This window comes from Halyomorpha halys, unplaced genomic scaffold (genome assembly GCF_000696795.3).
Source record: "Halyomorpha halys isolate HHAL.00 unplaced genomic scaffold, Hhal_1.1 Scaffold203.1, whole genome shotgun sequence".
NCBI classification, from domain to species: Eukaryota; Metazoa; Arthropoda; class Insecta; order Hemiptera; family Pentatomidae; genus Halyomorpha; species Halyomorpha halys.
Window position 1 is genome coordinate 1,026,069 of NW_027108332.1, and position 14,942 is coordinate 1,041,010.

General features: G+C 34.4%; 1 long non-coding RNA gene across 1 annotated transcript in view; it reads left to right on the forward strand.

Moving 5' to 3' along the window:
* LOC136795594 (uncharacterized) overlaps nucleotides 1-12,501 on the forward strand; it is a 29,081-nt gene extending 16,580 nt beyond the window's left edge. The window contains exons 2-3 of the long non-coding RNA XR_010843212.1: nucleotides 11,714-11,789; nucleotides 12,016-12,501. This is a non-coding gene — a long non-coding RNA (uncharacterized lncRNA). The remainder of the gene's footprint in view (nucleotides 1-11,713; nucleotides 11,790-12,015) is intronic.
* Nucleotides 12,502-14,942: the final 2,441 nt, after the last annotated feature.

Genomic DNA, 14,942 nt, shown 5'->3' on the forward strand with positions numbered 1-14,942 from the left:
TATATATATATAAGTTAAGCTCCGCCTCAAGCAGAACTTCAAAAAAAAGGGAAAAGGTCCGTGAAATGACTCACACAAGATCAGCTTAAAAACTACTTTATTTCTTCTTTTAATCCTCTATATATACATTTATCAAGTGTTTAAATAGGTCCCTAGGTATTAGTGGAGATAACAGGTACCCTTGTACCTTAACTCCCGTATAGACGGACAGGCTCCGAAAATAGATCAGTCATTGTGTTTACTACAAACATTCCATTACTCACTCCTCTCTCTCCTATTATTTTTAGTTTTCACTTCAGTAAAAGATAACTGGTGCCGAAACCCAGGAACTTTAGATGCCGGAGTAATTTTTAGTCTAAAAGGATTTTTTTTCATTCTTTTCATACTTCTGAACTATAGCCAGTTAACGGAATAGAGAGAGCAGCAGTTCTGAACTTGGAGGGTCTGAATCAAAACAACCATCCTCAAGCTGCATTCAACCAACTTTTATCGGCAGGAAACCCATCTCCGAAAGAGATTCTGCCACTACCAGAAGTCTCTTTAGCGTAAGCTTGGATGGATTTAGGTCCGTACGGCAATCCTCCCGGACCTGAGGAAGGCGGTGTCGGACCTAGAAAAATTCACCGGAGAGACTGGAGAATTAAATCATTTTTTAAAAGGGGGCGATCGTCTAATGGAGCAAATAGAAGCGAAGACGTCGGAGAATCTACTAGACTGGATATAAATGTACTAAAAGCAGCAGTGGTCTGCCCTTCCACTCGTATCCGATTCTTGCAATCCAAAATCCTCAATGCTCCTTGCTCACAAATAAATTCATACATAAAGACCTTAATGTTCCCTATGTAACCGATCTAGCCCGAACCAGATATCATTTCTTCCATTACAAACTCCCTAATCACCCAAACCCACTAGTTTCTAACCTTGCTTCCTCTAGCCACGAGACCTGCTAATGTAAAACATCATTAAAGTGCTACCAATGGGTAGTTTCTCTACACGCCAGTAACACTATTTTAAATGAGATCAAATTTACTAAATGTGTTATAGTGTACAGTTGTGAATAGCAATGAATAAATAAATTTAAAAACCTTCAAAGAGGCCACTAAGAATTCACCAGAATGCCAATTGGTCTGAAAAATGCTACTGTAACATTACAGAGACTTATGGACAAATTCTTGCGGGATTGGGCGGAGCAGTTTGCCAGGTGTATATGGACGACCTACTAGTGTTCAGCAAATCGGAGAGTGACCATTTGAAACACTTGAAGAGCGTGTTGCGAAGAGTGAGGGAGTTTGGCCTTAAGCTTTTCCGTGAAAAGTCAGTGCTAGAGCAAGAGCAGATTAATTTTTTGGGGCATAGATTCTCCCAGCAAGGTGTGAGACCGGACTTCCAGAAGGTTTTGGCTTTGCAAAGGATGGCGGTACAAACAGACGCAATGGGGATTCGGGGATTACTAGGAGCATTAAATTACTATCGAACGTTTGTTGCCGATATGGCAGAGTTCCTTGAGTTCCTAAATAATTTGTTAAAGAAAGGAAGCACATAACATCCGGAAATGCATTGAGGAGCTTCAACGAAACCAGTTCTTGCATTCTACGACTTCGTGAAACAGTTTACGCTCATAGCGGATGGAAGTGAGTTTGCTCTAGGAGCGATGTTGGCACAGGAGACTAAAGAGGAAGAGCGTCCTGTAGTCTATGCCAGTCGGCGTCTCACAGAAGCGGAAGCCGGAAGATACAGCGCCTTAGAACGGGAAGTACTAGGAATCGTGTGGGCAGTGGATCATCCCCGGCCCTATGTGTTTGGAAGGCCTTTTAGGGTTCACACTAATCATAGACGATTGCAGTGGGTAGGAAAATTGAAGGAGTCATCTTCCCGTATCACCAGATGGAAGGAGATCCTCAACCAGTATAACATGGACATCACATGGTAAAGACAATGTCGTTGCAGACCAGAACCATCTGGACATGCTAGAGAGTTCTTGAGAGAGTGGAACCCGGAAGAAGAATAACAACCAGGTACAGAAGAATCGGAAAACAGATGAGAGACATCTGAAGATGAAGACTCAACTGTGGAAAGACCAACCGAGATTGAAGTAATTGATAAAAGCATTAATTATAAACGTCGCCAAATCATATGGAAAACCAGAACCTAGGGACTACTGAAGATGGAGCATGGAAAATACAACAGCAGTAATATTGTAACTATATGGTCCCAGCCTAGTCTCAGGGAGAACCGAATCTGCAGAGCACTAAAGGATGCAACAAGGGTGGACAAACCCATCATCTATTAGCTGTACGATGATGGCAGAAACTCTCCGTGACGCGGAATGCCAAATGGAGGTGACCCTTGCGTATCACCAGAGGAAGACCAACCACAGAGGGCTGAAAGAAACGCTACAGGCGTTGCGCCGTTTGAAGCGCACAATCCAAGAAACCATCGGCAGTTATGACGTATGTCTGATTGCGAAATATGACAGATACCCACCTCTAGTGATCCAGGAGGGAAACCCACTGCAGAAACACCACTTAGTGATCTTCATGCGGATTCGTTTACGAGGAAGGGATACAAGCGGGTCACAGTAATAGACGTATTTAGCATACTAGCTATGGCGTACTCAGTGAAAGAGAGATCAGCAGAAGCAGTGTTAACAGCCCTTCGCACGTGGTTCCAGTTTTATGGCGTACCGGATAGAATCTCGTCAGACAGTGGAAAAGAGTTTGACAACGCAATCGTCAGGGAAGAGATGAAAATAATGGAGGTGGTTTGGCACCTTAACATCCCAGGACATCCAAAGACCCGAGGAGGTATTGAAAGGCTCCACAGTACCCTCAGCGACCATCTATGGGTATATCAGTTAGAAAAGGGGCTAGAGCCGGATGAAGTGATGGAACAAGCGATCGCACCATACAATCATTCCATACACTCGGTCGCAGGGTTTTCTCCTTTCGAGATTATTTTTGGACTGCGGGGACGCCGGAGGAATTACCAAGATACAGCGACTGAGGATAAATATAATAATATAGTCGTTAATTGCTTGGTACGGTGAAAGATGTGGGCCTAAGTTAGGGACAAAATTAAAAAGGAGAAACAAAGAAGAGTCACAAGACACAATCTCAGTGTTTGCGATCTGATGGGCAACCTTAAAATCGGGACGGTTGTGTACACCGGAAAGTAGGAACTAATAGAGGCAAAGAACTGCAGAGGTACGAAGGCCCATTCAGAGTGGTCACGATAAGAGAACACAATATTGTCACCATAGAAAGCATGAAAGAACCGAAAAAGCGAATAACAGTTCTCCTAGAAAAATTAAAGCTTTCTGCAACGGCGGTATCTTGATGTAGGGAATTGTACTCATCTCCCTTCCGTAGGGCAATATTGTAAATTTTTAAAGTTGTTTTGTTTTTTGATATTTTTTCATTCTGACCATTTAAGGGACTTGAACATGTGAGTGTAAATATTCATTCATGTGAAATTGTATATTTTTTTTTTTTTTGTATAGGGTTCTGTTATTTTGAATGTCTGTAGTTTTATCTTTTAATATTGTTATTGTATTTTAATTGTATTTGTATCTATCTCATTTATTGTTATTGTATTTGTATATATCTTTTTCCTTTGTATATAATATAGTTTACGAGGATTGTTCATGAACTGGTGGGGGGGAGTTACAGACCGTCAGCTGACTATATCAGCTGATCGAGTAGAACAGCTGACCGACTGTATATATAGTCTTTTCTGTTGACTTTAGGTATTTCATTTCGCACTCCTCTCTCTCTCCTGTTATTTTTAGTTTTCACTTCAGTACAAGATGACTTACATATATTTGAAAAAGAAAGTGAATTTTCAATATTGTCATTGAAATGTTTTTGAAATTATAAAAATATTTTCTTGTTTATAAGAATGTCCCAATTTTGCAATTAATAGCAATTTCAAATTAGGTTTACAGAAACATCTTGTGTGATTTCCTTTTCAATACCTTCATCATAGATGTTCTTTGATCTTGAAAATAATTAGGAAACTTATTTTTATGCTCATAAGTCCGGTAACTACTTCCCATAGATATTCTGAGGTAAGATTGGACTAAACCGAAACCTTGTCAACCTCAATTCTCAGGTTCTCTACCACAGTTACATTGTTGGTTTTGTCAAGGGTAGTGATGGGTTTTTTCAATTATTCTCTTAATGGAGTATGAAAAATAAAGGTACTCTAATTTATTTTTTAATGTACAAGACGTGCATACAAAGTTTTTTTTTTTAAATATCGAGCTGTCTTTGCCATATTCCATCATTGATCGAAACGGACATTGTACTGTTCCGATAATATTGAGCACATTTGTCAGATTATTTAATTTATTCATCACCATCTTCCTGAAATCTATGACATGTTCTCTCATGATTGCTTAGATTGGTCTAAATGAAAGGAACTTGAGGTTCCACCACAAGTAGTCGTGATGTATCCACTGTGAAATGAAAAACATTTATGCTCTCCAAGTCCATTATTTTTCAAACCCTTCGTTTGGAGATTTTACACTTTTATTTTGGATCTTCACGTTTGTCACTTGCCGCAAATCCAAGACTAGAAATGTTTGGTAAACAACAGAAGCAACAAACGTCTTATATTTTTCTTTTGCCTTTTGCCGGCTATTACATTCGGTTAACTCTGTTTGCATTGTAAAGAAAGGACAAAATAAAGAAATTTAAAATAAAAGGAAATACAAATATCAGGAAATTAGATGGTAGATGATAAAAATGGTACTAACCTATAATTCCAACTTTCAGTCTAGATTTTTATGAAATATTTGTTAATGTTTGTTCTGTGTTAAATAAAAAATTAACCGTTTACATTAATTGAATATATTTAAAACAACGTATAACCTACACCGAATCGACAGAATTCAAAGATATAGTAGTTATTGAATCCAAACGTTGAGGAAATTCTTTAATTAATTAAAACACGGTAGCACAAATATTCATCTTTTGGCAGTTATAAAACAATGCCAACTGAAAACAAACGTGTGGATGCAGCACAAGCTCCTTTTAATTTGTGCACAAAAACTAACACTCGACGGGTCGGTTGCAAATTCAGGCCAACTTGTACCAACCAATCTAAATAATCCATCCTCACGCTTGCACATCCGTGAATTTGCCAAATGTGTAGAGACACCTTCAGATTTGGGGCAAATGGCAAACATGTGGATCCAACTACAAAGTCAAATTATCGCTGGACTGGTATTTACGAGCCTCTTGGCGAACTTTTTTATAAATATATTGTTCATGATGAGTTATCTAAAACGAGTGTTGTCCTCCATTTATCATTCTAAAGCAATAAGTAGGGTGTCTACGGGATCTCGAAAACCTGAAAATAATCAGGGGAATTTTCGGATCTGGAAAAATCGGGGAATTTAACATGGGTGAGTGAACGTGAGTGCAAATTTGCTATCTGAATAGGAATTTATTGTTTGTCACGATAAGCTATTTAACAGTTATGAATATCGTAGTATACATATGACTTACACATTAACCGCTTTACTGCTACATAATTTTAGAGTCATGAAAATTAACTAAATTATATATGTATATATTGTAATGTTTATTTTTTTAACAACATCTAAATGTTGTGTCTTGTTACTATGTTTAAACTGTATTTATTGGGTTGCTACGGAAACATTACATAATTAACACATATGACTTCAAAATTTTGTTAATTCAGTGTTAGTACAAAATTAAATGTTTAAAATTATTATCCGGAAATGTTCGTAATATTTGACTATTGGTTATTTATATAAGAGAATTTCTTATATAAACAAAAATAAAAATAATTTAAGATTTAATAAATATAATCTAAACATAAATTTAAACATCAATATTCAAGAAATTAAATTTTATAATTTTCATAAAATACTTAAGATTTGAGTCTTGATTGACGTTTTCCTGTTGTTTGCGATGACTTCTTCTAATAATTCTTCTTAATTATGTTCCAATTCCCGATTTCACTTAATTTACTTTATTATGTTTATTCGAATATTATTTAACATATTTGATCATGATCATTTAAAAAAATTCAGTGTCTGTACATTATAGAAATATCTTTTTAATATATTTTTTAAAAATTATTTATATAGTACTTGTGAAACGATTTGAATTGAGATAAATTTTCTCTAGAGATTTCAACTTACTTCTTGACATGGTGAATTTTGGAAAAGAACTTCATTTGATTTCTCATTCCATTACCTAATACTTGTTTAATATCGAAGTGAATGAAAATCTTTTTTATTTTTACCCGCTGTCTTTTTATGTTCAAAAATCAGTTTTAAAAACTTAATCCACTTTTCATGCGTAAAGTAGGTTTCAAAAATTATCACTGACACAATATATCGTCAATTACCAGTGTACGGCAATCGGAATATTTTTTATTTAAATTCCACTGTACCGGCTTCTAGCAAAAATAATTTATATGTTCAAATATTCAAATTTAAAAATCAATCAAAATGATTAAATAAATTTTATCTATCCACAAAATACTTTATTATGTCAATAAAATCGTCAAATAATCCTCTATTCCAAAAGAATTATTTATAAATAGTAAATAATTCTTAATATACATTTATCAAATAAATTATGACTTTTTATTAAGTATACATATACATTTTCTTATATTTAATATATAAGAATTATTTATAATGTATTGATAACAATTTTTTTCTTCATATTATTAACATTAATCAAATTTTTTAATATTATTCAATACGTAATTATTTAATTCCAATGTATTTGTTCTGTTACAACAGGTGGTAACAGTAAATACTTTTATTCAAGAAGAGATGTAAAATATCACTAATATATATATATTCTTTAATTGATTAGTTGGCATCTTTAATTTAATCAATGAACTGAAATGTGCTCTAAAAATAATTGAAAAAGTATTTATAAAAAAGGGTTTAGCAAACACTCTGATTGAAAAAAAAATTATTTTATTATTAACTCGGCTCCACTACTCTATGTCGAGTCCTGGTCTCCTCCAACAGCCTCCAGCAATCATTACGATCTTGTGCGGCTGCCATCCAGTTCCTCACTCTCTTCGTAGTCCTGGCATCACCACTCACACCATCACTCCATCGAAGGCGTGGTCTTGCTCCATGTATTACATCTGTCACTATTTTCCTTGGCGGATCACTCTCAGCCATCCGAGCAACATGCCCTGTCCACCTCAATCTGCTGAACCTCACAAACTGGACAACGTCTAGTTCCTTATATAAAACTTTGAGGTTTGTTCGACGTCTCCATATCTAGTCAACCTTGACAGCTCCAAATATTTTACGGAGAATCTTCCTCTCCAAGACCATTAAGTTGAGCTCACCAGCCTTGGAGATAGTCCACGTTTCCGAGCCATACAGAAGAATTGGCCGAATAATTGTTTTATACAGATAGATTTTGGTGTCCTTAGACAAGGCACGGCTCCTAAAATAGGGACTGGGGCCATAATAACAGCGGTTGGCACATAGGACTCTTTCTTTAATTTCGGAGTCCACAACATTGTCTTGGGTTATGAGCGATCCAAGATCAAAGCGGGGACTTTTCCGAAAGTATATTTTCCGATCCTGTTTTTTCACCGGCCCTGGAGATTTCCTCTGTGACCATGTATTTGGTCTTTTCTGCAGTCACTTAAAGCCCCATTTTTCTTGTTGCTTCAGCCAATTTCATAAATCCATCAAAGACAGCTTAGAAAGAACACCCAGCAATGTCAATGTCATCAGCGTAAACAAGAAGCTGTATTGTTCTGCTGAATATTGTTCCGCCCACTTGAATTCCAGATTCTCTAATGGCCTTTTCAAGAGCTAAATCAAAGAGGAGGCAGGACAATGCATCCCCCTGCCTTAGTCCTCTTCCTGAGACACAACAGATCTTGCTCTCCCAATCTGCACCATGCATCTCACCTCTCTCATGGTTAGTTTAACCATTCTAATTAACTTCTCAGGGATGTTGAATTCTCTCATTGTCTTGTACAACTGTCCCCTATGAATGCTGTCATATGCTACTTTGAATTCAACAAATAGGTGGTGCGTTTTAATCCCGTATTCGCGTCCTTTTTCAAGCATGATGCGTAAGCAAAATATTTGGTCAGTTGTGGATCGTCCTTTCCGAAAACAACACTGGTACGGACCTAAGCTCTTTTCTGCAAAGGGGAGTAGGCGCTGAAAGAGGATGTTGGACACCAATTTATATGCACAAGAGAGTAAGGAGATACCTCTATAATTGTCCCAGACCATCCGATTACCCTTTTTATGGATTGGACAGATTATGGACTTATTCCAAGCTCCATTACTTCATCTGTCCAAATCTGAATGTCAATGTTCTGGAGTATCAATCTGATTTAATGTTGACCAGTCAAGTATTTTCCATGTTCCTTTGTGGATTTTCTTATGGGAGAAGAGGGTACTTCCAATTCTAAGGTCACGAGAAGCAGCAAAATTAACAAGTCTTACTCCATTGTCATTGCTTAACTCGTGCAGACTATGTCGACCGATAGTTGGCTGAAATATTGATTCTTTACTCACCTTTGCATTGAAGTCACCTGAAATGATCTTCATATCATATTGTGGGCAGGCATCCACAGTTCTCTCCAAGAGTTCGTAGAAGCTTTGTCTACATCTTCCGAGGCTTCCGTGGGGGCATGTACACTTAGAATGGAATAATTGTAGAATGTTCCTTCAATCCTTATCACGCATATTCTAGGACTTACAGCTTTAAATCCTATCACCTGTTGTCGGTATCTTCCCTTGATAATGAATCCTGTACCATAGTCATGGGACCTTTCGCTACAGCTGTAATAAATAGTGTGACATCTCTCAATAATGCCCTGACCTATCCACCGGATTTCCTGGATAGCAGTTATGTCCAGATGGTACTTTTCAATCTGTGCTAAGAGCAATTTTAGTGCTCCGGGTCTGTAGAGAGACAGGACATTCCAATAACCTAGGTTAAATTTGAGCCTGGGGTTGCCGGGTTGTTAAAAAACATATACTAGTTTATAAAATATTGAAAAAAACTAAAATAATTTCATACAAAAACATATATATGTATGTAATGGTGATAAATACCAACACATGGATAGGTTACATTATTTACTTATTGAGAAACTTTTACTAACAAAAAAAAGTCAATTCATTGCATTTCTAAAAATTAACCATTTTTTTGGCCTGAATATACAGCTTTTTTAGATATTAAAATGAAGAAAATTGTTACATTTAATTTGTTTTCATTAAAATTTTTCTAATTACAGTGATGTCAAAAATTGTCTTAGGAAGATATTGTTTACTAAGGGAGGGGGGCAAGATAATGCTTACTGAGCAATATAATTTTTTTCAATAATAGGAATGTTTATTAAAATCAGGTATATACTATTCTCCAAAATTATTAAGGATGAAAATTCCATTATAAATAGTGAATAATAATGGGAATCACGTTTTGCAATGACATAACATCAGTCCATAATAAAATATTTTGAAAAATGGGGTTAATTTTTAATTAAATTATTCTCTTATTCTCTTGTGCCGGTTTAGCGTATTGAAGATTATATCAGATGATCGACTCCTATTCCATAGCGGATATATAAAAGGAATCCCTCTCAAACATATATTTAAAACTTTGCAAGTAATTACATTGAAAATAAAATGCTTGAATACTGTTATGTATTATTAACTAAGCTATAAATGTATGCAAACAATTAAATAGCAGAATAAACAGTGGTTTTTCTTGGTTCTAATTTTAATTTACGGTTTCGGGAGTAAAAAAAAAAAACCCTGCAGCGGGTTATTAAATAGAAAAAAAAGAAAAGAAAAGAAAGAAAGAAAAAAAAAAGAAGATATATCGAGGTGTTGAGAAGTGGGGAGCACAATGGTTCTTCCCTGGAGCAGGTAGAGGTAGAATAGGTTGGAAACGATTAAGTTTGGTCCCGTCTCTCTCATTATTGTGTGTGGGCCGTTGGGTGATTGTGTGTTCTTTTCATTTGTAGCAAGCGGACAATGTAAGATTCCTTCAAAAAGTTCTACTTTTCTATACAATAATGAAAAAAACTCTTTCACGATTCACTCTGAATATCTGAACCAATGCATTTGTCAAAATGAATTATATTTTTGTGGGGCGTTGGAAGGTAGTTCGCGTAACTGTCAGTCAATGCTGCGATGAGGATATTGGAAGATGGCACTACTTGCTCGGCTGGATTGGATCTTGGTCGACCGATCCTCAGAACCAGTCTGAGAAGAAATCTATTGCATCGAGTGTTCCGAGAACCGATTATTCTTCCGAGAAAGTGCTGTTTCTGCATGGTTATGTCCACTTTGTTTGATCTCTTCCTCAGTTTTCCGAACTCCCATATCTGCCTAAATTATCAAATTGTTAACGATAAATATAAATTTTAACAATTTTATAATAATTAAAAGTTATTGGATACATGAGTGAACCCAGCGGGGAAGGAGAGGACACAACATTCAGTTAGTTAGGATTAATATCAAATCAAACTATCCTCGGGACATTCAATACAGAATTACAGCATTTTACAAAAATTTGCAATTTGTCCTTAACCATTCTTTCAATGCTTAATAGTTATTGAATCAATACTGAATATACTAAGAATGATTTTATTGAGTTATCCTATCAACTGAAAGGCTCATAAGTAAAATTAAAAGTTATTTTCTGGATTTTCTTTTTAGGAAGTGAAATAAGTCAATAACCCAGCTGCCCACCCGCTCCCCCCCCCAGAAGTGAATTTTTTTTTAAAATTAATTATTATTATTTGTAATAAATACTAATTATAACCACTAATAAAACACTGCGACAACTATCCATAATGTTCTTAAAATTTTAGTTTCATTCGCCTTTTTCTAGCTGAAATGACATCAACTGATTGACTACGGCTTAACCTCCCCCCCCTTTTTTTTTATCAATTTTTTCCCCCAGTTTCCTATAATAATTTTTAATTTTATTCTTTGGAAAAAAAATTACAAAAAGTCAATTAGGATTGATATATAAAATTTCTTGTTTAAATTGTCAAGCTGTATACATAGATGAAACTAAGCAGTTATTGGGTGACAGAATGTATCATCACAGAAATGATATCAGAAATACGGAGAAGGATCCCAATAAAACAGCACTGTAATAAAAAATATATATGAAATATTTGATAATTAAATAAAGGAAGAGCGATGATTTTAGATAAATAATATCTAAAATATAAAGTCGTATAAGATAAAGAAGAATAAATAAATAATTTGGTATCCAGGTTAAGCAGTTACAGCTAAAAACCAACACTAATTCGGCTTTGATAATACAATGATTTTACATAAAGAAAATAACATGCTCAAAAGAAAAATACTTATGTCTGTTTATATACCACAGAACATCAATTATACAGTGAATTTTAAAACAGATACAAGAAATTTGAAGCAACGCTATTGAGAAATTTTATGAAAAATATGGGTAAATTTTGATGATACTATTTACAATTAACTTTGATATGAATTTTAATAATCAAATAAATAAAAATTTAGACCAAAATACAATTTGAATACTATTATAAGCCTTACCTGAAAGGTTAAAAATTGTCTATCGATTGGAAAGTGATAATTTTAAGTTGATCTATTATAAAATAGGTAACTAGACATAAGCTAAGGCAAGCTTATTAATAATTAATGACTCCCTATTAATTTATTGTTTCGTAGGTCTGATATTAATGACCTGGGCAGATATTAATAGCCTGCAAAATATTTGGATGTGAGGTGTAACTTTATATTTAAGGTATGTTAAATTATTAATAAAAATGCTATTGTTAAAATTGTTAAAAATGAATGTTTAATAAAAGCTGTTAATTGTTAGAGATTTAATAAAGAGTGTTGAGACTTTACCTGAATACCAATTAACTTATTTAAACAATAAATAATTAATTTATTTAATATAAATTGGGTAATTGTGACATCGAATCCAATAATTGCACTAGGACTCATCGATTTTTCTCTATTTTTAGGCTGCTATTGAAATCTCTTGCATGACTTTTTCTGAGGAAAATCATTCAAGGAAAATGATAAAATATACAGATGATTTAGCTAATGACGGCATCCGTAATGCTAAGGCAGACAGACAATTTAATTGGATTCGGCTAATCATGGGAACCAAGGAATTGTTTACCAGCCTATCAACAATGGATTGTTTCTCTTTGATTCCGTAAACCTGCTTTCACATAAAAATTCTCTTAAGTTTTGTATTAAATGTTCCTTATGTAACCGATCTAGCCCGAACCCGATATTATTCCTTCCATAATAAACTCCCTAACCACCCAAACCCACTCGTTTCTAACCTTGCTTCCTCTTCCATTCCTGGCAATCCTCCAAGGCGCCTGAAAAAAAGATGGCCTCGTGACCTTATATTGTAAACTGTTTTTAAAGTTCTACTACTGGGTAGTTTCTCTACATCCTGTATCATATCATTATGTCATTATGATCAAATTTACTGGTTGTATTTTTTTATACAGTTGTAAATATCAACAAATAAATAAAAAAAAAAAAAAAAGTTTTGTATTACGTTTCGATTTGTGGCATCGTTTTCTTAATTAAGATGATTTAGAAGTATTGTTCCTCGCCATTACTACGATTTCGAAAAAGCTTATGATTCTATTGGTGGCCAGAAGTTATATCATGTTTCGTACTTCAGTGAATTAGGTAATAATCTAATAAATTAGTTAATCTTATGATTCATAACAATTTCTTTTTTTCAAGAAAAAATTGCAATGACTAAAATCATAAAAATGAAGATAAAAAAATAAGATTTGTCTTCTTTCATTGGTAGTAACTGGAACATGATAAAATGGGAATCTGGTATAAACAGGGGATCCCTGAACTCACTTAAGATATCTAAAAAAAATTATTCCTTAGATCAAAACAAACATTTTTTTTTTTCTAAAAATATTTGAAATTAAAAACTCGAAAAAATAGAAAATTCATATTTGGCAGAAATATCAAATTTTATGTTCGAGAAAATATATGAAACGTGAAGAAAGAATTGTATTCTTAGAATTTTGTGATCAAAGTGTCAAAAAAATTGACTTGCTAGTATGTAAGTATTAATATAAATGTTTTATTTTTGAATATCTTAAATTTAATTACCGCTATTTTTAGACAGTTGTTCATTAATGACATAATGTTTTTTTTTCAATTATGACAGTCATTAAATTAGCTGCATAAATTATGCCTCTGAACTCTATGCGATAGTCACAGCACTCCACTTCTCCTTGACAACACTTACCAAAATAGTAATTATAACTAACTCTTTGAGTTAATTAAAAGTTCTCAAGAACATGTCCCGAAACATCTGACTATCATTCAAATTCAGGCTTATATCAATATACTCAAAAACTTAGGATCTTTTACTTTATATGGGTGCCAGGTCACGGAGGGATCGCTGGAAACGAGCAAGCACTTGCTCCTCCAGGTCAGGGCGCGGCCATTCTGACACGCCCAAGAAATAAGTCTTCCACGGAAAAGTGAAATATCATGTAGTTGGCATTGCATGTGAAATGAAAGTTCAACAAGAAAATTAAAAACTATTAAAAAAATAACTAAACCATGGACCGCGTCAAATCGTTCCCATCGCAGGGAAGAGGTCGCTATAGCTAGATTGAGAATAGGACATACAAATATAACTCATTCATATCTGATTAATAAGAAGTCACAGCAAAAATCTCAATAGTATTGTAACACATCACTACACTTACAGTCAGGCATATTTTTCAGGAATGCCATTTCTAGACCACGGATTTAAGTAGATTAGGAGTGGGACCTGGCGTATCAGTAGCCCTGGAGATGACAAAAAAAAAACATAAAGTTAGTATTAAATTTTTAAAGAACAATTTACCTATTAAACAAGATTTAAAACCTAAATCTAAATATGTTAAAATACCACTTTAAAATAATTGACTATCTCAAATTTAAAGAGCTCAGAATCTAGGGATTGAAATAAAATAAATTAAAAAAAGTAATAATAATGGAAAATAATTGAAATTTAAAAGATGGGCGTTCATGACAATTGGGTTATACGCCCTATAGCCCTAAAGAACAACAAAGTGATGTCATTAAATGTTTTTTTTTTTTAAATAATTTATTTATTGTTATTTACAACTGTATAAAATATATACAACAAGTAAATTAGCTGTAGGTGACATAGTGACATGATATAAACATGTGGAGAATCAACCCATTGATAGAACTCCAATAACATTTCTAGAGGAGAAGATCTCGAGGCCATCTTCTTTTCAGACGCTTAGGAGGATTATTAGGTAATGAAGGAGAAGCTAGGCTAGAAACAAGTGGATTTGAGTGGTTGGGAAGTTTATCATGGAAGGAATGGAACTTGGTTATGGCCAAATCGGCAACATATGGGGCATTGAGGTCCTGATGGATGAAGAGTATTAAGGATTATAGACTGTAAGGATTGGATTCGGGAGGAATTTGATGGTTTAGTGGAGCCCCAAAGCTCAACTCCGTATATCCAGATAGGCTTTATAATAATCATGTAGATCAGTCTTTTGTAATGGATTGGCAATTTAGACAGTTTGTCTAGTAAATGTTGCAATAGTCGAAATCGACCAGCAGCTTCCTGTCTTCATTAACTGTAATAACGTAAAATTTGAAGCTTTGCTAATATCGGTCTGTTGTCAGAAAAGGAAAGAGGATGAAATGATTGAAACCGTTTCCACAAAACATTATGAAACAATAATTTTCAATAAGACAAAAGCAATGCTGAGAAAGGTTCATTATTCAATTGTGATTCTTTCGAAAATAATTTCCACGGATTATGTTATTTGGTCTTTGATAAACAGTGTTCAGGTGTAATATAAGCTGTGTTAATAACAAAAGATAAGGTCACCAAACGGTTATTGTATTATAATAAAATTCTCTC